At 38.7% G+C, this 25,953-nt stretch overlaps 1 protein-coding gene across 1 annotated transcript in view; it reads left to right on the top strand.

The window, feature by feature from the left end:
• KHDRBS2 (KH RNA binding domain containing, signal transduction associated 2) overlaps positions 1–25,953 on the top strand; it is a gene marked incomplete at both ends in the record, with an annotated part of 323,724 nt that overhangs the window by 32,236 nt on the left and 265,535 nt on the right. The gene's annotated exons all lie outside the window — the stretch shown is intronic.

Below are 25,953 nucleotides of genomic sequence, written 5' to 3'. Positions count from 1 at the left end.
CTTGTGAATGTTTATCATTGTAAAGATCGATTATAAGATGTAATTTTTCAGAGTTTTATGGGAAAGAATGGGGAGGAACTGAGTTAGCCGTAAGATGGGAGCAATTGTATATCTGTCATCAGCTTCATGGGAGTTACTGCTTTGGGAGAAATATTAGTGGCTTGGTCATGGACCCTAAAGAATTACTAGTTGAATTAAATAAATTATAATAATAACTGCAGGTTTTTCTGGGGGGAAAAAAAAGATTGCTCCTGAAATAGTAAACTGGAAGCATCTTGATGTTACCCGTTTTGCTGCTCTCTTGTGACCCTACACAGAAAAAGATTACTGTTATTACCAACACATTTATCTTTATACTGCAAATATCACTTACCATTACTGGAAGCAGCACAACATGAATGGCACCATGTAATGTACAAAAACACTGAGTTTGTCCCTCTGACATATCCTTCTCCCATTTTGCTTGAACTCGCACATTGATGTGAGTTGCATTCTCAGCCCAGTAATGCTGTTAACACATTGTGAGGCTGTTACATTTCCATGGGACTGTGGCATCTAAATGTAGGATTGTGCAGTTGTCTCGTCTGCAACAAAAAGGAGAAACAGGATAGAACAAGAAGGGGAACCTGAAGTTTCAGGTCTTTTTCTTAATTTCGGATGAGGGTAGGGAAAGAGAAGCAATATATTTGAATGTATCAGAGGAGGTTTAGATTTGGAAAAATTTCTTCACAGAAAGCGTTGTCATGCATTGGAACAGGCTGCCCAGGGAAGTGCTCGAGTCACCATCTCTGGAGGTGTTTAAAAGACGTGTAGATGTGGTGCGTAGGGACATGGTTTAGTGGTGGACTTGGTAATGCTAGGTTAACAGTTGGACTCGGTGATCTTAAGGGTCTTTTCCCACCTAAATTATTCAATGATTAGGGCAACTTACTTTCATTTTGTATATCCTTAATCACAGGTATCTTACCCCTTTAGGCCTTGTTTTAAAAGATGTAGATGTCAGTAGTTTTAACTAGATCAGTCACCATCATCAACTTTCCTGCACTGTGCATCTCATTAAATAGATGTGTATCAATTATCATTCATTCAGAATGTTTACAGCTTTCCTTTCACTCAAGCTCAGTGATTCTATTAGCTTACCAAACTCTTTAATACTCCTGTTGGTGTTGTTTAAAAGGGAATTTGTCCTTATGGAATGCAATTTGGAAAAATTACGTTTATTTACTTAAATGGTTTTGTTAGTCTAATTAGTTGAAAAGGTTGACAAATAGGTCTTAGTGCACTGAGGCTGTGTATGTGCTTAAGTTCATGAATTGGAATAGTGAGTTATGAAAAAGAATCTAAAAGGTGCCATTTGTCACTACGTTGTGACAAGTCAGTTGTAAAACTTAATCTAGTAAGAGAAGGGTGGCTGACAGGCTGAAGGTGATCTGTGATCACAGGGAATCTTGGCAATTAGTCAGTTCTGTGATGGAAGGATACCAAATGTGCACTTTAAATTAGACAGTCTGTTCATTCCTTCCTTGATTACCTGATGTAGAAGGTAGTTGTCGCAGTTCATCAGTGTGAAAAGGTGAGATCTCAATTTTTTCTTCCACAAGAGATTTAACATTTTTACTACACAAAACAGATTTTGTTGATGTAGTAATCTTGTTTCTTTCAATCAACCTGTTGTTCAGCCAGTTGCAATTTCGGGGAATTACTTAGCGTTGAAAAAAAAACACAGATATTTTCTTTCCTTCTGGCTACGAGGATATGAATCTCTCAGGGATGGTTTAATATAAAATATTTATTTTTAATTTTCATCAAACGTGTAATCTATGCAGAGCAATCTAGTTTAACATAGTTTAGGTAATTAGTAGAGATATCAATTAGTGATAGGTATCAGTCTTTTAACAATCATTTTAAGTTGGGATTGAGAAATCAACCTGTGTTAAAACTTGTAGCATTGCCTTTTTTAAATTGTGACTGCGTTGTATTTTCTTTTTTCAATGTCAATGGACAGTGTGTAAAGGAACTGTAAATTGTCACATTACAGAAAGATAAATTATATTCTATGATAAAGATGCTCATTGGGATGAGAGTAGTGTTTATGTGGACTTTAATTTCAGTTGTGTTATTGGAATCCATCATTAAACCCTGCTTTTAGCGTGCAGAATGCTGTGGTTACAGTAGCCTGGGTTTCAACTATTATTCCCACATATGTTGGGTGAGTTTGGACTCTACTGCTTTATCTACCCATAGGTAACACCAGTTATGTTGAAGGCTTTTTGTGTCAACAGAATCACAAGGAAATCCTTTTTTAATGAGACAGTGGAGTGTTTATGTGTGAGTTAAGCATGGGTAGTATAGGACTGAGGTATTGTTTAACATTCCTTGCAAACTTCAGGTATAATAAACATCCAAAATTAAGAGTAGATTTGGGAATGATTTGTTTAGAGTAAATTTTGTGGCTGGGCGTGGATCAGAACAATTTCAAATGAAGAGTTAATCCACACCCATATTTCAGTCTCAGTTTTAAAATGTGTATATCTTTGTCTTTTACTTATTATGTAGTTAACAAGACTCTCCCCAGGGTGGACAGCTTAAATGCTGACTTTTGGGCATTGCTTTGTGGTAGTTTTGCATTCATAATAACGCACTAATTAGCAAAGCTGCTAATGGCTGCAGAGCACTGTTCTAGGTTTGGTAATAGTCTTACTGGAGCCTGAAACACTAAACCAGGCTACCTCACAATTTATTTTGACACAGCCAAAGTGTGCTGTATAGTTATTGTGATACTTCATCTGATTAAGCACAAAATAATAATAATGATGATTATAATAATAATAACCACCGAAATAAAGGGAAATAAATTAATACTGCTTTTAGATTTTTGTGAGAAAAATTAAGTTCTAAACTTTTCATAACTGTATTGTCACTAGTCATTTATGCCTAAATCTGTATGCCTTTATTAAATTTCCTTTAAATTATATCTATTAGTTAGGCACAGTGAGAAGTAGTTTGGATACTAATGTCATTACAAGGTAAGCACTGGAGGTGAATCAGCATGAAGATGACCTGCGGGCAGAACTCCTGGAGAGGAGAAACTGTGATGGTAGGGGCAGCTGGGGATGTGAGAAGAGCAGTGTGTTGCTTCAGAAAGTTTGGAGCTACAAGCCTGTCAAGCTGTTAAAGTTACTTTGCCTCTTTAAATGAGGAGCCAAAGATACTGTTTTATCTGTGGGACCTGATGAGATGCATCCACAGGTCCTGAGGGAACTGACAGGTCAAATTGCTAAGCCACTATCTATCATGTTTAAGAAGTTGTGGCAGTCCAGTGGAGTTCCCCCTGACTGGAAAAGGGGAAACATAACCCAAATTTTTAAAAAGGGAAAGAAGGAAGACTGAGGGAGCAATAGGCCAGTCAGTCTCACCTCTGTGAATGGCAACATCCTGGAACAGATCCTTCTGGAAACCATGCTAAGGCCCATGGAAAATAAGGAGGTGATTTGTAACAGGCAGCATGGCTTCACTAAGGGCAAATTGTGCCTGACAAATCTGGTGGCCTTCTATGATGGGATTACAGCATTGCTGGATAAGGGAAGAACAACTGACATCATCTACCTGGACTTGTGGAAAGGATTTGTCCTGCATACATCATCATTGTCCCTAAAACAAAGAGGTGTATTTGACTGATGAACCACTCAGTGGATAAGGAATTGGCTGGATGGTCACACTCAGAGTTGCAGCCGTCAGTGTCTGAGTGGGGACCAGAGACAAGCGGCATTCGTCAGGGCTCAGCATTGGGAGTGGCACTGTATAACATATTCATTGGCAACATGGACAGTGGGATTAAGTGCACCTTCAGCAAGTTTGCCAATGACACCAAGCTGTGTGGTGATCTCTGCATGCTGGAGAGAAGGGATGCTATCCTTGACAGGCTTGTGAGGTGGGCCTGTGCAAATCTCATGAAGTTCAACAAGGCCAAATGCAAGGTCCCACACATGGGTCGGGACAATCTCAAGCACAAACACAGGCTGCATGCAGAATGGATCAAGAGCAGCCCTGAGGAGATGGAGTTGGGGGTGTTGGTTGGTGAGAAGTTCAGCATGATGCAGCAATGTGCTCTTGCAGCCCAGAAAGCCAACCATGTCCTGCACTGCATCAGAAGAAGTGTGACCAGCAGGTTGAGGGAGGCAATTCTCCCTGTCTACTCTGCTCTGGTGAGACCCCCACCTGAAGCATTGTGTCTGGCTCTGGGGTCCCCAACATAAGAAGGACATGGACCTATTGGAGAGGGTCCAGAGGATGATGAGAGGGCTGGATCACCTCTCCTGTGAGGACAGGCTGAGCGAGTTGAGGTTGTTCAGCCTGGAGAAGAGGCAGCACTGGGGGAGCCTTATAGCAGCCTTCCAGTACCTAAACGGGACCTACAAGAAAGCTGGAGAGTCCTATCACTGTGTAGTGATAGGACAAGGGGTAGTGGCTTTTAACTGAAAGAGGGCAGATCAAGATTAGATAAAATGAATAAATTCTTCACTATGAGAGTGTTGAAGCACTGGAACAGGCTGCCCAGAGAAGCTGTAGGTGACCCATCCCTGGAAGTGTTCAAGGTCAGGTTGGATGGGGCTTTGAGCAGCCTGATCTAGTGGAAGGTGTCCCACCTCTTGGCAGACAGGTTGGAACTAGATGAGCTTTAAGGTCCCTTCCAACCCAAACAAATCTATGATTCTATGTTCAGTTTGTTTTTACTGAATTCTGATATGTTCCAAATTTCTATGAAGTTATGCATTTTTTCCCTATGGCACAGCTGACTTCTGTCTTCATACACATTGATGTTTCAGGTTGATATTTTTCAACCTCATGGTTTATGACTGTGTTGACTTCTCAAAGATATGTAAACCAGTGTTAACTTATTGCCAGTCCAATGATGGTATGTGCAATATATTATATTGCAGCAAGCCACATGCAAATTTTGGCCAAATAAAAATGTCTCAGCAGCATAAAATACTAAAAATATGTTGAACTGCAGAGGAAAAAAAGGCTCTTTGGAATATCTTACCCTCTACCCATGATTTAAACTGAATCAGCTGTGTTATAAGATTCCTCTGTCCAGATGGATCTTGAAAATGCCAGATGATGGAAATTGCACAACCTGTTTCAATGGATGCTCTATGCCACTGCTGATTTGGGGAAATACTTATTCTCCAGTGGTAGCCTTTTTGCAGATACATTTTCTATATACCTTTTCTATAGTGTAAACTACTGTCATTGCTTAAATTATTTCTTCTTAGCTCTGCACCATTGAGTCCTCACATTCAGCCCCCTCGGTGGAGCTTGGAAAGTGTTTCAGTAAATTAATTCTGCAAACCCTGGGTGTGTACTGCTCAGCTTAGTAGTCAGTTTTTCCAGCTTTATATGGGTTAATGGGTATGTACTCTCTGTATGTATCATACTCTCTGATTGTGAACTCATTAAAAAGATGGTTGAGTGTGTGTATTTTCATTTGAATATCTGCTGATGAAAATGTTCTATTGCAACCATCAGTCAAAAGTTATGTGGATTAGGGACACTCTTGGGAGGATTTCATGTCCATAAAATAAATCGGTACTCTGTGATATATATGATCTTTCTCCTGTAAGTTTTAAGTAATTTTAAATGAATTTCCAAATAATTGCAGCATGATTGAATTCCAGTGTGGTGTTTATATGAAAATGAACTTGACAGCATCCTTGAAAATTCAGTCCAACACTGTTGCTGATCTGTGACAGCTCAAATGCTGTTTAGCTGATGAGAATCTCAACAGGAGCTGGTGCAGTCAAGATGTAGATGTGTCCACCTGCATCAGTGCAGCACAACAGGACGAGGAAAGGCCGCGCAGGACAAGGACAGCACAGGTTTTCCATTATCCAGGTGATGCTAACAAACTGAGATGATTTAGTTCTTATAAATCAGAAGATGGCTTTTGCCCGGGAGGTGCTGTGCCAGCCCCTGTGCTGTGGCCTTGATGCTGGTGTGTGCCCTCTGCCTGCCTTGTGAAAGAAGGAAACAACACTTGGAAGGATTTTGTTGAGGGTTATGAAGTTGTGAAGGTGGGCTGTCCATGCAATAAAAACTGAACCTACTTCTGACCATCATGTAGCAAACTCCTTATGTGCAAGACTTAAAGCTGTTAATAATTTCTGTTTCTCACCTTAAATTTGCTGTGTTATTCCACTGTCATAACAGTAGCATGCTCTTTCAAACACTTAAAAAGCACCTGTTTAGAATTTATTTCTTGCGTGCAGTGTTCCATCATATGTTTTAATACTTGTAATTTTGTTCTTGGTCTTCAGGAAGAAACACATAGATCATCTCCTATTTGCATAATTTCACATGGGTAATCAAAAAGAACACAGTGTAGGAGGATCCAAGAATTAAAATTTATTGTTGCTTTAATTAATGCTTTAACAATCTAATCAAAATATAACAACCACTTATTTTTACTCCAGTTGTAACAATGCTAATGCAATCAAAAGAATAACATTTCTATTGAGCTTCATTAATAATACAATAAAATCAATAGCTGCAAATCTCTTCTGTTTTCTCACCTCTCTGATCATTTGTAGCCCTGGGTCAAGGGCAGGGATGGTTTAGTGAGTTGTCAGCATCCCAGTTCTTCACCAGGAAAACAGTATTGATGGTGGTGCAGGGTCTCCTCCCTCATACTGAGTTTGCTTAGGGTTATTTTTATCTATTTCAGCCCTCTATTTCTTAATGGATTATACTTTTTACTTTTCTGTTGATATCTAAAGCTTCTTATAGCATGATTGCTCAGGTTTTGGTTTTTTTTTTAGACTTTTCCCTATATAATATTATTGCTTTTGGTGAAGGAGAACCACACAAGTGAAAAGCTGACGAGAAGTTAAGCTTAAAAAAAATTTAGATGATAACCATCACAGCTTATACAAGCTCATGGAGTAGATGCCTGACCTTAGGTAATCTTTGAGACTAGACAACGCAGGTAAGGCCAACAACCTGGTATGAATAGTTAGTTTTATAATTTCCTGATCCACAGGGCTATGCTGCTACTAGGCTGTGATGTTAAAAGTGAATCTATTCAGAAATCCTTGGGTTACCTTAGCAGTGGTATTTCAGAGATACTTTACTCTTTTTCTGTAGTTAAAATTAATAGAGCAACCTGTAAAATATATACTTATTTTCTGGGGATATATCATTCTACCAATTATCTATTTATTTTAATAATTAAGTAACTTTAAACATTTACCTAATTAAAAATTTAATAATTAAATGCATATTGTTTCATAAATTGTTAGCAACTATTCTATATTGTTACACACCACTGTTATGATTGCACAGAACGTAAATAAGCAGATCACCTTCATTTGAACAAATAAAACATCACAGTTTTCTATCATATCCATATGTGCTTGTGACGCTTTCATGGGCTGTCACTCCCTGTTGCTCCCCACCTGTCTTTTTAGAGTTAGGAAAGCCAAAGAGGGAAAAATGAGGGAGGAGTGTGTGTGAGTCAGAAGAGAGTGGGGATGACTTGAGTAGGAATGTGAAAGGAGCCGAGAGCACATGTTGGTTGAAGCTGCAAGACAAGTGCTAGAAAGAAATGGTCAAGAGACCTGCTCCAGCGCATTTTGACTGTATTCCCCTTGCAGGGCTTTCTGCTCCAGTCTCTCCAGGCACCTCTGCCTGTGCCACTCAGTCACTGGATTGCTGTCATTTAGGCAAACTGGACACACACAAATCCATGGTGCCTGATGGGATATACCCACGAGTGCTGAGGGAACTGGCAGATGTTATTGCAAAGACACTCTCCATCACCTCTGAAAGGTCACTGAGAACAGGAGAGGTGCCTGAGAACAGGAAGAAAGCCAGTGTCACTCCAAGTCTTCAGAATGGGCAAGAAGGAAACTACAGACCAGCCAGCCTCACCTCCACCCCTGGAAAGGTGATGGAACTCATTATGGATGTCATCTCTAAGCATGTGGAGGAAAATGAGGTTATTGGGAATAGTCAATGTGCATTCACCAAGGGGAAATCATGCTTGCCAATCTGATAGCCCTCTGTGATGGCGTGGCTGACTGAGCAGATGAGGGGAGAATGGTGTATGTTGTCTGCCTTGACTTCATCAAGGCTTCTGACAATGTCTCCTGTAATGTCCTCATAGGCAAGCTCGGGAAGTGCTGGCTGGCAGAGCTCAGAGGGTTGTGGTCAGTGGTGCAGAGTCTGGTTGGAGGCCTGTAGTTAGCCCACCTGGACATGATGCTGTGCAACCTGCTCTACGTGAACCTGCTTTAGCAGGTGGGTTGGACTAGATGATCTCCAGAGGTCCCTTCCAACACCAAACATTCTTTGATTCTGTTTTCCCTCTCTTGTCTTTCTGCTGCCCCATCTGCCTTCTGACTTTTTCGGCAAGTGGACTTGTAACTGTGCCCTGTGGATCCACAATAAGCATGTAATGAGTAATGTGAAAACAAGTGTCATAAACAATGGCTTCCATTTGAGGTGACAAGTGCTTTATTCATTAATTGTGTCACTGTTTTGTGATGTTGTTAAAAGATGGAGAACCTCAATAGTGCATTTTGATAATCTGGATTGAAGGGATTACATCTAAGACTGGCTTTAGAAGTATTCCCTTAAACCTGTTTAGGTGCTGATGTTTGTTAATAACAGCTATACGGCTGTCCTCTCTATTATTTCTAACTTACTGAAAAGTCCCAGGATTTTCCTGTCTCCTGTCACTGTGTTTTGATCTCTTAGTATCTTTATTGTGGCATGTGTCTGCATTTCATTCACTACTTCTTCAAATAACTTTTCTCCTTATTAATAAATATCTCACTAGTTATTCTGTTCATTTTCTTTGACATTTACTTAAAGGTCCTGTATTTTTTTCACGATTGTTTCTTCAGAAGTCTTGCCATCAGTGAAAGATATGCTCAAATGAAGGTGATTTTAGTTGTGTATTTAAGTAGTATGTATGAAGCTTTTCTGATAAACCCTGAAGAATTTATTTAAAATCAGTGAGATGACACTTTTCTATATTTCTCTGACTTATATAATGGTGAGATGATCAGATTCATAGTTTTCCAAGGAATAGTATGTATATTCAAGTTTTAGTAAACAAACATTGTGTTTCAGCATTAGGTTGCATTGGACAGTCAAGACATTTTGAAATATATTCATGCATTCAACAATACATATATTAAACATTAATATGCATTTTTTCATAATTATAAGAAATATTTATAATATCAGTCTATAAAGAATTCATTATCAGGCAATCAAGATAAAGTAGTAGCAATGAAGTACATAAAAATAGCAGTGCAATTTATTTTAAACTTAGTAGAATAAACATAAGCAAATGCTTTTTCAATAAAGCATAGACCTACTATCATTGGGAAAAAGAAAACATACAGTAGCTAAATTACGTTCATTGTACTTGCTCTGCCTGATCATGAGAATTGAAAAGAAATTTATCTGACCAGAGGTATAGATTGCATGGACAGGTACTTTATTAATGTATGTGTTTTTTTTCTGCTGATTATGCTGCGAGGTGTTTGCTAGATAGACATACACAGATATAGTGGGGTTTAACCTGCTTACTCAACACTTTTTGCTTATGCTTTGATAGTCGATGCTTTGTAGTTTTTAAAAATCTTTTTGTTTGAAGAATCACATGTTTTTATGAAATAGAAAGTATACTAAATCATAGCTTTATTCCACAGTATGGTTTAGACTTGTAGGAAGACAAGTAGGTACGAGTATATGGTACTGATTATATGCATACCCTATTTGAAATACCTTTACTTACCTTCACGTATCTGCTGAGATCTGAGGCACTGTGAGAAACCATCTTCTGGAGGTTGCTAGACACCTTCTAAGCACAGTGTCTGACAGAAACTGCTGCTGAAATTCACTCTTCCAGCTCCCTGTTAGCCCCACGTTGGCATATGAAGGCTCAGATGGTGCCGTCTTTAGTCATTTGACTTTTCTTTGAGGACTTGACTATTTGGGGGTTTATTTACACGTGTGTTGTGATGTGATGTTGTAGTGGTTCTAGTAAAAGCATGATAAATACACTGCCTGAAAGTGGAGTTTCTAGGATCTATCAAATGGTCTGTGACTCTGTGGAGGTAAACTGGTATTTGAAAATGTAGATAATTTTTCCTGAAATATCTCTATATCAGATTTCATGAAGCCAAATTATAAATAACATGGGCAATGAATGTCTCCTTCAGCAAATACATTTCTAAATACTGTGATTTTTTTAAAGTAAAAATATAGATTAAAATAGTGTACTTCATAACAGAAGGCTATAAAGGCAGTGATAACAGACCTAATATTCAGACTCTCATATGAAGTACTAAATCTTGCCATTCTTTGTTTTTATTTCTTCACATTCGGTATTGGTTTGCATTCCAGCCTTCTTTGCTGTCTTCAGTGATGCTGATGTTAAGGTAGGGTGATTTGTGTATATGGTATAAATATAATTGCAGACTGTATAGAAAGCCCATGGCACTTGAAATACTTGGAAAAAAATCTGATTTTGTTTAGGGACTTTTAGAAATGAATATTGTAGTATACACATGGCTGCTGAATGTCAGCCTTCAACAGACATTTGATACTATTCACTGTAAATAAGGTAGCACCTCACATCTTTTTAGAGTATCTGGTATTCAGTGGAGTAGAAAATCAGATGTCTTCATCCTTATTGTGGTTTAAGCAATTTATGTGGAACCATTCTGACAAAGCGAGCGTGTTTTGAGGGTGGTGATGGAGAGTAACCAGAATTTAATGTGTGTGAACTGGAGACTGATGGTAAAACTTGGGACACATGGAGAGCAACCAGAAAGCTTTACACAGTGAGAATCCCACACACTGCTCAGCAGTGCTGCTCTTGAGGTAACAGGAGTGAAACAAAGATGTAATAATCTCTGTAAGAACTGGACTGATCTTTTGAAGATACAGAATAAGTATTGTGTTCAAGACCATTCAATAAAAATCCAGAGAGCTGGGGTTGTCTTATGTGCCATTTATTCATTCACTACCATTACAGCAAATGAAAAAACAAACAAAAAATCCCCCCAAAACAAAAAAAACCCAAACAAACAAAAACAAACCAAAAAATCCCCCAAATTAAAAAGCCTATTTAAAATAGAAAGAAAAATAATGAAAATACAGAAGATACTTGAGTGTAGGTGGAGAGCCAGTTTTGGCCGTGATCCTTTTGGCTTTATTATGAATTTACTATTACCATTATGTTCAAGTTATTTTATGCCTCCTGTCATTGCAGCATCTTCCACTGCTCTGATTAAGGAACTAACATCTGCTGTGAGGTCTTTTTGTTCTTCCTGCATTGCTCATGACTTAATCAATTTTGGACTATGACAAACACAACACAGAACAGAATAATTCATAACATTGGGTATATTTGACAGCTATAATGTTTACATTGCTGTTTTTGTAATTATTTATGCATCTTGCCTAGCTAATAGCAAGATTGGACTATTAAAATGTTTACTGATGCTTCCTTCAACTTGGTTCTTTACCATTATGATTCTAACACAATTACTATAAATAAGCGTCTTTAAACAAAAAAAAAATGGTGATCATTACTCTATTAGTTTATTTTCCAGTTGAATCCTGAATTCAAAATTAATTTAACTTGAACACATGGTCCTCATTTCCTGCCTCAGTCCAGTATGAATTCATACACAATGAGCAACTGAATTTACTTACTTTGCTCAGCAATCCTCATGCAAAATTACTGGCAGTATCTAAGGCCACCTGAGGACAAAGATTTGATGGCCTAGTAGAAGCATTTCAGAAGACTGAATAATTTGTTGAAGAATATTTAATATTATTTATAAAATGAAAATTCCATTGTGCTTGATAACCTTTTTTTTTTTCATATAGAATCATAGAATCATTTCAGTTGGAAGAGACCCTCAGGATCATCAAGTCCAACCATAACCTAACCTAACTCTAGCACTAAACCATGTCCCTAAGAACATCGTCTAAATGCCTTTTAAACACCTCCAGGGATGGTGACTCCACCACTTCCCTATAGAAATAATTTTAAATGGTCACAGTAGAAAGCACGTCCCAGTGCCATAAGGAATGATGTCATTCACTTCACAGTTTCACTGATACTGCACCCACACTACCTTATGCTCCATGAAATAATTTGAAAACTATAATCCTCATTAAGAATGTAGAGTTGTACATACAGTGCTATTTTTTTCACACAGAACAGTAGAGATTTGAGAAAATAATGGTTTCTTCTTCTTTTCTGCTTGCCTTTAGTAGATGTATGGAAGATATTAATCTGCTAGGAGGAAAAGGAGTAAAGCATTGAAAAATGTGCCTGAAGTATAAATAAATCCAGAGACTTTATTAATAGAATATGGTATTAATATTCTGCTTTGAAAAAGTTTAATTTTTAACTATATTTATTTATGACAAGTCATATACAGGAGAAACTTTTTAAAATTAGGAATAGCTTTTGCTGTCAGTGCATAATGCAATGCAAGATGAATGTTTAAGGGTGAGTTTGATCTCAGGTTCTGGCTGGGGAATATCACATTACTTTCAGTGCCAAATACATGGATGACAATTCAGGATGCTGCTCAAACCCAGGAGTGTCAGGAGAGTATGAAGGCTCACGTCCCTCTTTTCTGCCATAGGCACACAGGCAAGCAGGGTAGGCTCAGTCTTCCCTCTTAGTCCAGCAATTTTCTCACGTAGACTTTCTCCTCTTTTTGCTTCCACATCCTTCTCTCTGGATGACAGCTTAAATCTGCCTTACTTGTATCAAAACATTTCTGAAACAATCTTCTTTGTGGGTATTGTCCTTTCTTAGAGTTTCACTTGTGATTTTCTCTTTTACACCAAACAGGAGATAAGTTTCTGTCTTCAGATCTCTGCATAGCATGTTCTCAGTTCTGCCACCCAGCCATCCATCGTTTGTTACTGAGATATCATCTCCCAGCCAAGGTGTGCTTGCCCAGCTCACCTTCATCACCCTTCTTATAGCTCTTCGAGGAAATACCTTTGTGCTTCTCATGTGGTGATACTCCATGTTAACACCTGTAGACTGCACCTCAATTCCTACACCTCTGATTATTACTAGAAAAAATTCTCTTTGCTCGTTACAGCAACAAAATTACTGAGAAGCAATGGCTGAATTGTTATACTTAAAAACTTCTGTTTCTCTGGTGATACGTGCTTAACTATTCAAAATTGAGAAGCTTGGCATTTACCTTTTTACATAGTTTAATGGATCATGAACAGATTTTCAGAAAGAAAAGTCTTTGTGAGTAGTGGCCATGTGCAAACATTCATTGTTAGTCAGTTCATCAGTTTCATATGAGAAGACAATTCTGAAACTTTAAACAAACACCTAATGAAATTTAACAAGGAAAAGTGTAGAGTCCTGCATCTGGGCAGGAACAACCCCAGGTTCCAGTATCGGTTGGGAAATTACATATTAGAGAGCAGTGTAGGGGAAAGGGACCTGGGGATCCTGGTGGACAATAGGCTGACCATGAGCCAGCACTGTGCCCTTGTGGCCAGGAAGGCCAATGGCATCCTGGGATGTATTAGAAGGGGAGTGGTTAGTAGATCAAGAGAGGTCCTCCTTCCCCTCTACTCTGCCCTGGTGAGACCCCATCTGGAATATTGTGTCCAGTTCTGGGCCCCTCAGTTCAAGAAGGACAAGGAACTGCTGGAGAGGGTCCAGCGTAGGGCAACCAAGATGATTAAGGGAGTGGAGCACCTCCCTTATGAGGAAAGGCTGAGGGAGCTGGGTCTCTTTAGTTTGGAGAAGAGGAGACTGAGGGGTGACCTTATTAATGTTTATAAATATATAAAGGGTGAGTGCCATGAGGATGGAGCCAGGCTCTTCTCGTTGGCAAACAATGATAGGACAAGGGGCAATGGGATCAAGCTGGAACACAAGAGGTTCCACTTAAATTTGAGAAAAAACTTCTTCTCAGTAAGGGTGACAGAACACTGGAACAGGCTGCCCAGGGGGGTTGTGGAGTCTCCTTCTCTGGACACATTCAAGACCCACCTGGACATGTTCCTGTGCAACCTCACTTAGGCGTTCCTGCTCCAGCAGGGGGATTGGACTAGATGATCTTTTGAGGTCCCTTCCAATCCAGAACATACTGTGATACTGTGATACTGTGATACTTTATTTGTATGTCCTAATATTTAATAATGAAGATTAATAGGAAAAAAGAATATGAACATTGATATAAATAATGTTTACTAGAGGCAGCTAATTTTGCAGATCCCAAAAACATACTGTAAATAAATGAGCAAATAAGTTAGTCTTATTATGCACGTAGTAATAGTTGTATTACTTCTTTGTACTAGTTTATATTACTGTTTATTACTATTTAGTATTTAAATACTAACACTGTTACCTAGTGGACCATTTTTAAAGGATGTGCCCTGCAATGCAGATTTTAGTTCTTGATCTTTAGGTTTGAATAGGGTCCAGGTTCATGTAAATGCTTAAGGGAAATTATAATTTAAAAAGAAATCGTAACAACTCCTGACGGTTGCTTTGCTAATGATCTCATTTTTGTTTGCCTGTGTAATGTTTGCACTTTTCTTGTAGTCCTACTTGTGTGGGATGAAATTCCTTTAAAAGTTATGATGCCATTACCTCATCCTTCTGCAAATGTTTCCAGCAGTGTCGCCTCCGCTTTGGTGCCCGCGCAACCCTGCAGCATGACACTCTGTAGGCAGGTGGCAAGCTGAGAGTTCCCCCGGCATGCAAAATAGGCTGTTTTGGCTGTAACTGCCAGTTCTCATTCCTCCATCAATATTGTTGTCTCCTAATGTGTCTTATTTGAGTTGCCAGGAACACGTTCAATTTTTTGAATTTTTTTTTTTAATCTCAATGTACCATATTTATGCCTGTACCCAAATTTATAGTTGTAATAATATAATTATTGAGCAACTTTACTTATCTTGTCCTATGAGTTTTACACTATCCAGAATAAACTCTTTCAGAGGTTTATAACACTTTGTAAATATTTTGTCCAAGTCCAGAATTCACAGAGTTGAATTGGGTGCTCACTCTATTCGATACTTGAATTTCTTCAAAAATCTGGCTCCTACAAATCAGTATACAATCAGTCGGCTTTAAGGTTAGCATGAGGTGTCTTCTTGAGTTTTGAGGGTAGGAACTAGGTTTCTAAGTAATGCCATGGTTTTGAAAGTGTTACCCTTCCTTTTTAGCACCAACTTAAAAAATATTCTGATTTGGAAATCATTTTGTGCATTTTTCCCAGTGAAAGGAAGCCCCAAAACCTCTGATTCTGATCATTGTAGAGAGACTTTTGCTCCAACATGACAAGTGTGTTTAGAATCCAGACATAGGTTTATCCTTTGGTTGTCAGGAAATAAGCAGATATCCACAAGGGTTTCCTTTTCTTCCATAAGTACAAAAAGTAGTTATAAATTATAAAAATGAAGGATTTCAACATAAATGCAGCTGTTCTTTGTGTATAGATATCAACAGTACAAGAAAACAAAATATTGTTGCTCTGTATGGAAGATTTGTTACCTCAGCAATTTCTTACTGTGATAGCAATATAAATGAGGTTAAGACTAGTCCTTTGCTTTGTTTAAATAACAGTATTGAAGAGTGTAGAAGGCTCATTGCTCCAATACCACTGCTTGGTTGGGATTTTGCATAACAGGAAAAATAGACAAGCAAAACTGGGGGATGGATTGCTTCATGTTCATGGAAAACACATCATGCATTTTTCTTGTCTTATTCCCACTGGTTCCCCAAAGGCGTATTTCTTGATCTGAGCATGTTTGGTGGAATCTGAATCTCAAAAGAGCCCTTTCATCCTACAATTGAGACTATGTTGGCACAACGGTGGGAATGCACATTTCATAATGTTGGATCCAGTGCTATACTTCTCTGTGGAGAATTTTGTAATCCAGTCCTGGCCACGTTTGTAAGCATTAGGGACAAGGCTTTGAAAGGTACTTGGTCATCTGACTCCTCTTAATTTCAGTGTGAAATAAGCATTAAATCTCTTTTACGTCCAGGACTAAATTAATTTTTCCTTAAATATAACAGTTTGAGAACATATCTGTTAGCACTAATGCATTTTTATATTTATTTTTAATTTGGGGTTTTCACAGTGCATTTTGTGCTGATCCTCATGTCAGACAGTTGTTACAGCTTCTGTCACACAAGTAAAAGATTCTGCTCCAGTTTCATGATGTCTTTAGTTTACCTGACTCTGCAATGCTTATGATTTGATCTTGTTAGCAAAGTGTTTCCATGGACTCTTACACGTAGCTTTTTCAGACGCTGCTTCTTTAATAAAAACAGTGTGGTTTCTTCTGAAGCATTTATTTTCAAATCCATAGAATTTGTCTTTATTAAATGTTTTCCATGTAGTACAAGGTAGAGAAGATTAATAGAGGACAATAAACAATATCAAAAATATAAACTAGATCACAAAGGTAAATCTGCATATTTCCCATTTCCTCTTGGCAGATTGCCAGACAACCACTTATGAAAAGTTACATTATTCCAAGAATTTCGGTTAACTACATGAATAATTACACCATTTTTGTTTGAACATATTATCTTTATATTATAACAATAGCCTAGCCTTTAATTTCTGTGCTGCAGTTTTAATTGGTAAAGATGTTTGCTATAACAGCATACATCTTCTGAAAGAGAGCAGTGTACATCTTTTGATTAATGAAGTCTAACTCACTGGAGTGTTCACGTTAGCAGCATCAATTTCTAGGCAGAAAAGCTAGAAAATAATGCAGAAAGAAAAACAAGCCTGCTAGTATTCCAAGTCACTTTATTTATATGATGTTGTTCCAAAATCTGAGGTTTTGCCTACCAATGTGCCATTCCAATAATATTTTCTATTAGCAAGTGGTTGATATTTTTTTGGTTTGATTACAGAATAATGTTTTTTCTGCACTGTTCTAAACTACTGGTAGATATAATAGATGCATGGACTCACATAAAACATGTCTTTCTTTTTTTTTCCTCCCAAATCTGAATTTAATCAATTCTGTGGAAAATTCCTCTCATATATGTCTGTGTAATTTCAGTTGTAGAAATGTTTTGAAGTAGGACATTGTTGTTATTATCTGAATTGCTGAGACAGTTCATTTGTGTGGCTTTCCTTGACTTGGATGCCCTGGGCTTTCTAGGATACCCAGCAAATACCACAATGGCATTTAACATCTAGCCTATGGTTAAATTCCATTTATATGAAGAGTATAATCTGATGGGAGTTTTTTGTTTGTTTGTTTTAATTTTTAGTTTCACCCTTGCTAGGTTCCTTGCAGGACCTGATCTCTATACCCTCATTTCATTGATCTGCTGCAGCTTCCTTTGTCAGGTATTGGTTTTTTTTGCAGTAACACTGGCCAGGTTGTGTACCGCAGGATTTCTTCTCCAAACCTTTCCTTCTTTGCCTCTCCCTCCTCCCCTGCTTTTTTTGTCTTTCCATCCCTGAGATATTAGAACTGTTTTTGAGAATCTGCAAAGACTAGCAGAAATAATAGATATGACTTACAAATTATCTTTCAAGTTTTACTTTTTGTTTTTAAACCTTCATATATAAAGCCTCTAAGAGACGGCCCTTAAGGGAGTGACAGGGCCATAGGGAAAAGGCAGAAGTGACCTAATCTCAGAGTGAATACCACCAATTTTGTTTAATCTCAAAAAAACCTGACATGACCTTCAGAATCACTAAATTGTAATTCTCAATGCACCAGGCTCTGATCCATGCAGACATAAGCTATGTCTATAGAAGTATATTCAGTATACCTGGGACCATTCTTTGGTGTTGAAACTAACTGGCATGAAAATTGCGGCATCTGTGGTTTTTAGGGACATGGGTTAGTGCCAGTGTAGGGTTAACGGTTGTACTCAAGGACCTTGAGGGTCTCTTCCAACCATAATGATTCTATATCTGCTGTCCTCCAAAACAGGGGGTGCATACAGACTTTTTGTTTTGAGTGGTCCCTGGCCTTTTATAGTGTTTGTTCCTCAGCTGTGCCCCAAAATGATCTGGGAGAATGCTGGTGAGTCCCAGTGCTGCCAGCTCCATTCTGGCAATTGGGTGTTATTGTTGCTCAGGTTCCAACTCACAGGGACATTCACTGACACTCAGGGATTTTGTGATTAGAAGATACTACTGGTTAACTTGTAAAATAAGACTATTACCCATTCTTCTGCCTTTTTGCAGTAGTTTGTTCTCAAATGGAAGACGACAGGCTCTTCAGTGCCCCTGAGCGTCCGCTGCACCCTTATTCACATGAAGAGGTGAATCTGAGTATACGCTGCCAGTTAGGATTGTCCTGCATGTCCTTGCCCTTCCAGGAGTTAGGAAGACTAACCAGGATCTGGAGTGTTTGGCATCATTTCAACTTTGATTCCTGAGAACTGCCAGTGTTTTTGTTTTGTTTTGTTTTGTTTTTTCCCCCGTGCTGGCATATTTAGATAGAAAGGCACCGCCATCTAAACCTAAGAAAGTTGAGTGAGGAGCAAGGTTTGCTAGCAAGTTAAATTTAGCTCATAGAGACCCAAATTAATGTATATTTTAACATTTCATATGTATATATACAAACACATTTGTATTCATATATCTAATATATATATATATATGTAAATACTATAAATTAGCATTTAACATTAAGAGTTCAAAGTGTGCTTGATCAGTGAGAGGGTCTGTCTACATTTGACCCTTTCTCTTTCAGCTCCCATTCAGAAATAATTCTTTGTCTTCTCTGTTTAATATCTGTGCTTGTTCTCCACCTCAGGCACAGTCTTCACGTTTGTTCCCTTGATTTTTCATGTCCTGCCTGATAACTTGCTGTCTTCATCAAACAGAAGATTGACAAAGTATGACATGAACTTTTGCCTTTCCTCTTTTTTTTTTTTTTTTTGCTACTTTGATTGATCCTGTAATCTCTTTTCTTGTTTTTTCTGATTTATATTTCCTTGCATGTCTCTTCGCCATCTCCTGATGCCTTTCTCTTCAGATTCCTTGCCTCTACCTTCCAGCTTCATCCTGGATTTCTGTCTTTCTGGAAACATTTTATAATGAAAACCAAGCTGTATCTGCAGAGTATGTAATGCAGTCTCTTGTACAATACTTTGCAAGCTATCAGAATGCTTCATTTTATTTTTTAGAATGAAATAAATCATTTTGGCCAAGAAATGATTTTAAACCTTTGAAGGTTTCTGAGAAACCAGGAAAAAATCCAAGTGCAAATATTAGTTTGTGTCTCTTGTCTATTCTATCCCTTTTTTAAAAACAAAACAAACACCTTTTATTTAGTTATTTTTCTTTTAAAATTACTTGTACTTTCTATTTATGTAGGTGCATTAAAAGACCCATATTTCTTTTTCTGAACATCCTCCTAAGCAAGTACTTCTAAACTGGACATTGATATTCTCAGTCATCCAGCTGGGCAGCCATGGAGCTGTGTGTCTGCAAGAGCTGACATACTTCTGGTGATTTTCAACAATTCTACCTCTCCCCTGTTAAGATTGCTGGGTATTTTCTAACTGAAACAAAAATCTATGTGCTGTTTTCATTACTCCATCAAATTGAAATGATGAATCTGTGGGTGCTTCCAGCTGTTACAGGCATCCCTCCTGTAACAAAGGGAAAGCTGTGTGATTTTTGTCAGCATTAAAAAACTCAACAATATACATAACAAAATCTACTGGAGTATTTTTTGTATGAAATTATTATAATTTGCTGGGAAGAGAAACACTTCCAGAAAAATTTTTAATTCCTTATTAGCTCAGCATCAAATTGTAGTTCATTTGTTGGGCTGAGCCTGAGGGGACGAGTTTTGCAATGGAACAGATGGTTTTGCTACATAGTATGCTCCTGGAAGTTTTTTTCCTCTTTGAGAAGGAGCCCATGGCATTTTTTGAGCTCAAGAGCCGGTTTCCTGTGCTATTCAAGGCCACTGACACACTCTTCAGCATGCTTGAATCAGTGTGGGTTTGCCCAGGTTGTTTCTCAGCCCTGTACATCATTAGGAATAGGAACAGATTGACAGATGTTTCTTTTTACCAGCTGCTGAGATCGCCAGTGGCAGGCGTGTAACCAGATGAAAGACTGGTTAGTCTGAGACATAAAATTCTGGCAAATGGAACAGTTTCCTTTACCATTTTTAATGTGGATTACATTTTTCCCTCTTTTTCAAGTATTTAATGAAATGTAAACTGCAGCAGCACCATAAACCATTTCATCTGGGCATAGTTAATTTGGGATGTTGTGAAGCAAGGCAGTTCTCAAATCTGGCCAGCCTCAGAGCTCACTACTGTTCCACCGCTGTGCTAGCAAAAAAAAGAGATCTCAGCAGAAGGACTTCTTTGTATGCCTGTTAATCAACAGTAATAGTGAGGTAATTCATGAAGGTCCCATATAAAGTGGATGAGACCGGAAAGGAGATGTTACCAGATACACAAAAGTATAATGAATGTTTTTGTTAGCCTGACAGTTCTAAGTATGGCACTTGTTCTTTTTCACGCTTACCATCAAAGGCTTCTGCCAGCTACTTTTACTGGAGGAAAAAAATACTTCTAAAGGGAAGCAGGGCATATACCAGATTTGTATAGCTAGCTTCTGGATAACAAAAAACCTCAGCATTCAAATTGTTGGAAAAAAAACGAAACTGAAAGATACTTATGTTTTTAAGGTGAAATTTAATGTCTCTGTTTATTTAATTTTGTGATTTATATTCTACTTTTTTATCCTGTATTCATATTGGGTTCATAGTGCCTTACCTGGCTGCTGTACATAGTTCACTAAGCCTGGCAACCTCTGGGCTTATACATCACATATCATTTTACTGCATTCCCTCCCATTCATGTAACCTGTGCTTCTGCATTTATCAGGTATTTAGTGTTCTTCAAGTCCTAGGGAAAGAGCATTGAAATATCTTTTGTGGGAATTCTGAGGAAAAATTAAGTGGTCTGTTTGTCTGCCAGGCTCTTTTTCCAAATGATCAGGTTGGCTAATTTCAGCCGTATCTGATATAAGGATGAAAATTCACATAAGTGAAGTTCATACATATTGTTAAGAAGGAGGACTAGTTATTGTGTCCAGAGGAGAAAATGTGGTAGCTCAGCCCAACATCCACCCTGAAAGGTAGCAAATGATCCTTAAACTGACCTCTGAGTCAGTCAAAATATCCGCTGCCTCCTTATCCATCTGAGCAGACGAGAGATCTGGGAGGAAGGTGAGATGAAAAGGGCACACGGCACAAATAAGGAGATTGTGTGCAAGGACAGGTGATGAAAGATAGTGTTCACAAATCTATAGGAAACTGAAACTAATTAGTTATTCTCTTTTTACCTTGTATTTGTGGTAGTGACAACAGGGTAGGAGCAATGGATGAGGTAAGGTATTTGGAAAAGAGTCATAATGGACTTAAGTGTTCTGGGAAGACTGGATCCTGGAAAAACTTTTGTCATCTCCCACAGAGCTGATCTGGTCTTTGCCACATTGATTGTATTAGTGAGCTGCACTGTGCTTGAGGAGTGAACTCACTTCTCACAGTGTCCAGCATAGACTTTTAAGCCAGCTTTTACATCCACTGGGCCACGGGCTAGGATGCGTCTTGAAAATGGGTGCCATTGCTTTGAACCTGGCTTGAAACAATGAAAAACCATACTTGGGAGCTGAGAATATATTTGGCTTTATGATATGTTGCTGGAATAGCGGCAGCACTTTGAAGTGGAGTTGAGCACAACAAATGCATCTTTTTGATAGGGTGAAAAAATGATACCTGGCTGTTTTATGCCAGCGTGGCATCTTCTAGGCAGCTGGAATTAGAAGCATAATGCCTAGGTATCATTTATGGATATATACTAGCGTTAAGGGCTCAGCAAGGATTCAAACTTATTCCTAGACTGTAACAAATTAAGCAGGTGTGTAGATTCATCACAAGCCGGTGTCACTGCTGTTGGGAGCTTTTCAGGTTGCTTGCCAAGTTCTGTGACTGTCAGCGCTCCTGCGTACTCTGGGTTCAGTTTCATCTATAATAACCGGTCTTTGTTAGTAAACATGTCTGTGATATGTTTATTCTTGGCATGTGTATCCATACTGTCTGGCTAGTACAGCTGCTGACATGGATCTTAACTCTCAAAGGTTTTGTATATGGTTTTATTGAATAGGAAGCAAAGGATCTAGTGGAAAAGAAAAAAAAAAAAAAGGAAGGCTTCTCATAACTGATTTTTGGATATATGCCAGGAGCATACAGGGTACTCATATTGTTTGAAAACATTATCCTGAACCCCTTTCTTCCCTTTAACAAGATAACAGGCTTTCATATTTAGCAGTGACAAAGTGGGTTGCAGGCAGGTTAAAACAGGTCTTTTTCACCTATTAAAACTGATTCCTAGAAATGGAGGAATTGAAGGATATTTGCAGAAAATTAAACAAGTCTCCTTGACATCTGTATGTTTTAGTTTATTGCTGTGACCTCCACAATTAAAACAAGTACTCTTAAGGCAAGGTGACAGGCCTATGAAGAATGTGCTGCAATATCAGGCTGTGATACCACTCTCGGATGAGTTTTAATTCCTTGTGTGAAATAACCTGCTATAATGAAATCACATTACCTGCTGCTGACGTGTTTTCTTTCCTATTAATACAAGTTCTATTGCTTGAAATTTTCTAAATTTGCCATAAAGAGTCCCATTTCCAGGCAGGACTCAGGTTTCTTGTTTTTTTGTTGAATAGCTTGTAGATCCTTGCTGTGGCAGGATGCAAACCCCCCTCTCTCCCCCTCCCTCCTTCAGTATGGAAGGAGTGGGCACATCTGCCTCTCTCTCTGCTACTTGAGGCTAACAGCTTCTTTTGTTTGGCCCCAGAGCACCCTGGCCAGGGCCATTAGGAGAAGGGGGTGCCGAGGCGCCAGTGAGCCGCTGTGCACCTGCGGCCAGTGTGGGGGATGTTTGGAGGCTTCAGGGGCACCCACAGCCAGTGTGGGGGTGCAGAGAAGCTTCTGGAATGCCCACAGTCAGATCTGATCAGGCATCATAAAAACGGGACTCTCGTCGAGACTCTGCCCATTGTCGTGGGTCTCTCGTAGCACAAGCAAGATGCTGCTGCCGAGAGCCCCCTCCCCGGGATGGAGACTGCGCTTGCCTCGCCGCCACAGCTGTGAGTAAAACTTCTCCTCGCAGGACTGCAAGTGTATTTACTTTCTGTGCACATATGCACGTGTAACTTTCCATGCTCAATACGAGCACGTGTATAAATTATTTCCTTGCACAATCGTGAGTGTATTTTCCTCCCGTGCTTCCACATAAGCACGTGTAATATTCCGTGCACATTTGCACGTGTAAGTAAATTAACCCTCGCAGGATTGCAAGTGTATTATAAATTTAACCTTGCAGAATCGCAAGTGTACACTTTCCGTACTCACTATGGGTACGTGTATCTCCTTAAAATAATCCCACACCGTGTTCAGGCAAATGTGTACTCTGCCCGGACTCAGGGACGGCTCCGGCATTGGTTTGGGTGAAGCCACGTGCATGCACTCTGTGGACCGCCTGAATTATTAGTTACTGCCCCTTAATAATTTTCCTCAACTGATATCCGAACCTGTATTTAAGTCACTTTTGAAGTGTTAAACCCCTGTTTCTCAACGGTTTAATAAAAGTTGTTTTGGACCCTATTGTCCCTTAAACTAACCTCGGGGTGCCTCCGTGACGCTTGGTTTATGTTCAATCATAAGAATGCCCCGAATCTTGCTTCAGTTGCCAAGTGGTCTTTCCTGCATAGATAAATGGTAGCCAAGAACACTCAGGATCACTTAACTAACACTAAAATGTAGTTGCTGTTACAACTAGCACTTGTACCTACTTCTGGAGTGATTACTGGGCTGGTTTCTATATCCTCATGTTATGACTGTTTCATTAAACTGAATAGGAGTGGTAGCATGTCTCCTCTCATGTCTGTAGATCAGTATTTTAGCATTTGATACTTAGACATGGCTTGAAGAGTAGTATGAATGAGTAAAACCGAATGAGTGTGGTGTGGGCATGAGTGTGTTCTGTGAAATTAATTGAAAAATCTGCAGAAAAATCCACAGGAGACTTTAGACAATAAAATATCCTAAATTTTACTAATTTTCTCAACTTCAGCTTCCTCGGTTTCCACTGCAGATATGTAAGTGCGTAAATTTATGTTTCTGCATAAACCATATATTTTTGGACTTTTCTGACAATTTCTCCTGAAGAGGCAGTAATGGAAGGTTGATCATCTTTTAGTGTACATTACCGATTCTCTGGAGCAAGGATCTGTTTGTACAGACTTCAAAGTGGAAGTTCGAAGCAAAGACATGCTCCCCAGAGGGTTTGTGAGTGAAGGCTTACACACATTTCTGCTGTTAGTTACCACTGGTTCAGTCCTTCAATTAAAATATCAATTTATCCAAAAGGTATTATTTGTAATTGTCGCTCTCGGTCTGAAATAAGGTAAATTAAAATGTACTGCAACAGAAGCAGATCGCTAATATTCCATTGTGATAGGAAACGGTGTGATCTTCTGGATGAATTATGAAATCCTGGTAACATTTAGTGCATCTCTGAACATCACTAAACTTGACATTTGCCAGAAACAAACTTAATGTGTGTGTTGACTGTATGGTGTTAATGAGCACCTGGATGCAACTTTGCTGTAAAAGAATCCATTTGTGATGAAGCAATGACTGTTTAACAGATGTCATTGTGGAGAGGTAGATATGATATATATGATCATATATACCAGCACCGAATCTTTTATTTCCTTCTTCTACTTTTGAATAAAAAGTATATTTATTTTATATATAACGATTCTTTTTATATATGAGTGTGTGTACACACACAGAGTATTTTCTTGTCTGTATAGCAGTCAGAGCCAATCTTTTCTGTTTGCTGACAGAACACTAGGAAACAAAGGTCTTATTCTGAGACACTCTTCAGTCTCTTCCACCTCTCAGCAATTCCTCACATTTACTTGAGTTTCATCATCTCTTCCCCAGTGAACTTCAGTTTTCATGTCACTCTTTCAGATACAGTCGACTTTCTGAGCCCAAGATCTGAAATCACATCCTGAGTGGAAACTACTGTTCTGGAGGTTTGTAGACTCCTTTAGGATAACTATGTGAGCAGAGGTTATTAGCTCATTAGTGGCATTGCTAACTGGAAAACCAAGAGAGGTCATGAGAAGCCTGAACTCCAAGCAAAATTTTATACTGGTTCTTACCTTCAGTAAGTAGCATCTTTTCATAATTTCCAATACTGTGTACTTCCAGATGTCAGTCTTATTCTGTAGCTATTCTACCTTACAATACAGAAAAAACCCTAAAAAGCTAAGGAAGACCAGCAAAGAAAAAAAAAAAAACAACAACCTGCTGTTCATCTCTCTCTTGCTCTGAGGACAGAATAGCACACATTTTTATCACTAAAAAGTTCCAGCACTGAAGATAGAAAGTGTTTCCTTCTTTCCAGAAATGGTGAAGAGGCAGAAAAGCTTCCTTTTTGCTAGTTGTTTCAGCTAGGCAGAGCCACCCTCTCACGAATACCATCAGCTTTCAGATAGTCAGGGATAGCTAATGAACATCTCACTGGGGGACTTACTGGTGCCTTCATTGATTGATTCATCTTTCACCCCTACTTCTCTGGTCCGCACCATACAAATACAGCATTGATGTTTTCAGATCAATCTAGGAGAGCACTTCAGCATGTCTTAAAGTGCCTTGTTGAATGGACTTTAACACAGTAGAAGCTACAAAAATCTTTGTTGACAAAGAACTACTTCATTTTTCTTACGCATCATTGCAGTGCAGGATGCCTAGAGATATGTTCAGAAATAGATACACTCTTGATATTTTTGGTGGGTTTTGCTTTCTCTTTTTTTCTAGTCTGAC

This window comes from Nesoenas mayeri (assembly GCF_963082525.1).
Source record: "Nesoenas mayeri genome assembly, chromosome: 3".
Lineage (NCBI taxonomy): Eukaryota > Metazoa > Chordata > Aves > Columbiformes > Columbidae > Nesoenas > Nesoenas mayeri.
This window is presented reverse-complemented; position numbering and strand designations above follow the sequence as displayed.